The sequence below is a fragment of the Hippopotamus amphibius genome, chromosome 2 (genome assembly GCF_030028045.1).
Source record: "Hippopotamus amphibius kiboko isolate mHipAmp2 chromosome 2, mHipAmp2.hap2, whole genome shotgun sequence".
Classification (NCBI taxonomy): Eukaryota; Metazoa; Chordata; class Mammalia; order Artiodactyla; family Hippopotamidae; genus Hippopotamus; species Hippopotamus amphibius.
The window spans coordinates 131,848,124-131,850,989 of record NC_080187.1 but is presented as its reverse complement, the minus strand read 5'-3'; the positions used below and the strand labels follow the sequence as shown (position 1 = coordinate 131,850,989).

General features: G+C 45.7%; 1 non-coding gene across 1 annotated transcript; it reads right to left on the bottom strand.

Annotated features, from left to right (window-relative positions):
• Positions 1-590: 590 nt before the first annotated feature.
• LOC130846912 (U6 spliceosomal RNA) lies at positions 591-697 on the bottom strand. Its single transcript, XR_009051707.1, has one exon. It is a non-coding gene; the product is annotated as a U6 spliceosomal RNA (small nuclear RNA).
• Positions 698-2,866: the final 2,169 nt, after the last annotated feature.

The window sequence follows — 2,866 nt, the reverse complement described above, 5'->3', positions numbered from 1 at the left end:
GGCTTCCGGTGAAACTGCGCGCGCGCCGGCTCTGCGCCCTTCCGCAGCGCCTGGTGCGCAGGGTGGACCAGGGGACCCTTTGCCCGTCGCGGCCCTGGAGACCTTCTGCGCGCTCCATCCTCAGGCAGCGCCCCCTGCCGGGAGGTCGGGACTATTCTCGCTCTCTTTTCGGGGCTCGCGGACAGAGAACTGCGCATCCTCAGGCCCTTCACTTGCACGGCTGACAAGCTTCTAATTAGCCTCCTGAAATCAGTAAGTGGGGCTAAAATGTCACGTTCTTCTCTCCGATTCCCTGATATTCCTGAGTTCTGTTTTCTTTGGGAATTGGTAACAGGTGAGATAGGTAGTCCTGGAGGTGTTTAGCCTGTCAGAGGGGGCTGTGGTTAAAAGAAAAATCTAAACCACTGTTTTCCCACAGTGGGGAGCAATGTCTTCTACATTGGGCCAATTCTAGAAAAAAATATTTACGGGCAATTTTATTTATTTATTTATTTATTTATTTATTTATCTATTAAATTGGTATTGGTAAAAATTTTTTTAAATTATTTTTTTGGGGTACACCAAGTTCAATCATCTGTTTTTATACACATAAAAATATGGAACGCTTCACGAATTTGCATGTCATCCTTGCGCAGGGGCCATGCTAATCTTCTCTGTATCGTTCGAATTTTAGTATATGTGCTGCCGAAGCGAGCACTACGGGCAATTTTAGAACTTCAAAGTAAAAGTGATTTTATTTCATCACACACATGCATATATATATACACATATACATATATACTCATTCTTACAGCTTAGATTACCCTCTGTATTGAGTAGAAGAATGTCGATATGTCAATAATAAAACTAAGACTGCAGGACTTTTTTTTTTTTTTTTTTGGCCTTAAGCTATTAATATAAAAGTGTACTTGTTAATATGGTAACAGCATTGGGACAATTTTAGACTTTTGTTACAAATAATAATAAAATATACAATCCTTCTCAAATTCCATATAGCAGAATGATTCCTGCAGAATGTTTTCATTGATTTTTGCAGAACTCTGGTGTCCCTCATCAATCTGTGATTGTAACTGACAAACAAGTGTAGCATGACATGAATGTTGGTTGATATTTTTGTTTACCTCAACAAGAAAGACAAAAGTGAAACAACTAGGAAACTTCATTCTCCACAGGAAGCAACTTCTTTGGTAGCTCGCATAATAGTTTTGAAACACTGGAAAGATATTTCCTCAAATTTTTGTGCTATTTGAAATTCAGTAGCCACAGACACAACACACTATTTCATCTGCATTATTAACCTTGTTCTCCATTACTTCTTTCGGTCTAGACAATCAACAGAATAATAAATCAAGTTGACAGTTAACAAACCATTTACTGATTTCTGCAGTCTGAATACTCAAGCTACCAACATGAAGTCAGCGAACCCGGAATTGGGTAGAGACACTCAGTAGCGCAGGTTACATAGCATCCCTACAGGGATACCAGACATCCAAAACTTCAAGAACAGATAATAGTAAAATGTAGTAAAATGATTAGGAAGTGATATTCTTTATTTCTTTTGTTTTTTTATAATTAATAGTAAATGTATATAATTTAATTTTTAATAACGGCTGGCTGTTATTATTTCTAAGAATAGCTTTTAACAAGTGGCTCACAAAATTCCCGATAACTTAACAACTGGCTCTCACAAACCATTAGGATCTGGCCCCAGGACACCACTGTCAGGCCCCAGTGACTTCTGGGTTCCACAGGGATAGACAGTGGCAGGAGATGGGACAGCAGGAAGAGCGAAGGGTTGGGTTTTCCTTCTCCCGCCTGGGTGCATTCTGCAGCTCGCGTTCCTTCAGGCTCTGCCAACACGGCTTCTGGCCTCTGCCTCTAGGGGGCTGATAGCTTCTTGGCTTCTTGCGCTTTCTGGTTCCTGATACTTCCCCATCACATCAACTCCTTTGTAAGTAGTTTCATTACATTCCATTTTAATCATTCCCCTCCCCTGAGTGTGCCTCTGTTTCCTGGCTGGACCCTTCCTGCTCAAGTCGGCTTCTGGGGTCACAACTTCTAATTCTTCTATTCCCAAATGTAGGAACTGTGTCCTTAGCGAGTCGCTCAACTTCTCTGAGCTACAGTTTTGTGAGAATTAAGTATGATGCAGTATGGTATGAGTTTGAAATATTAAACAAGGGTACTTAATTTTTTCCTCCTGCTATTTCCTGGTGCTCTATAACTCTTTTCCAAACTGGGCAACTATACTCTGTAGCGGATATTTCTCAGGACAGGATTTAAAAGCATAAGTAGGGGGAACGTTTTCAGTTTCAAAGTCCAAGACCTTGAAGGGTATCGGGGCAAAGGAAACCTATAGAATCGGAGCAAAGCATCCTCCTGGGAGATCCGGAAGAGGGGGGACAGCAGAAGCCCTGGTAGCGTGGGGATTTGAAGAACTGAGAACAAATGGCTGCAGGCTGAGTCCAGGCAACCGTGAGCTGCTACACAGTGCCCTGGTGCCCCGTTGCTCTCCAGGAGAGACGCTCGTGCTGATGGGACTCCCAGACAGGTCTGGGTGCTGACATCACTGCAGCTGTGGCCTGACAAGCAACGGCCAGGTGGCGACGTGCACCTGGGTGAATGGGAGAAGGACAATAACCGGGAGCCCTCTTCGGCATCCCTTCGGCGAGCCCTGCCCGTGTCCGACAGCCGGCGACGAGGACTCGCGACCGCCGGGGACCCGGGCCGGGCAGCCACGCGGCGCCACGGCCATCCCGGCAGGGGACGCTGTCGGGCCACAGTGGCCGCGCCGGGCCGCGCTCTGATTGGCTGGAGGCCGTGGCCAGCGCCCACTCCTGCCTGCCGGGCCCGCTAAGTGCCGCCG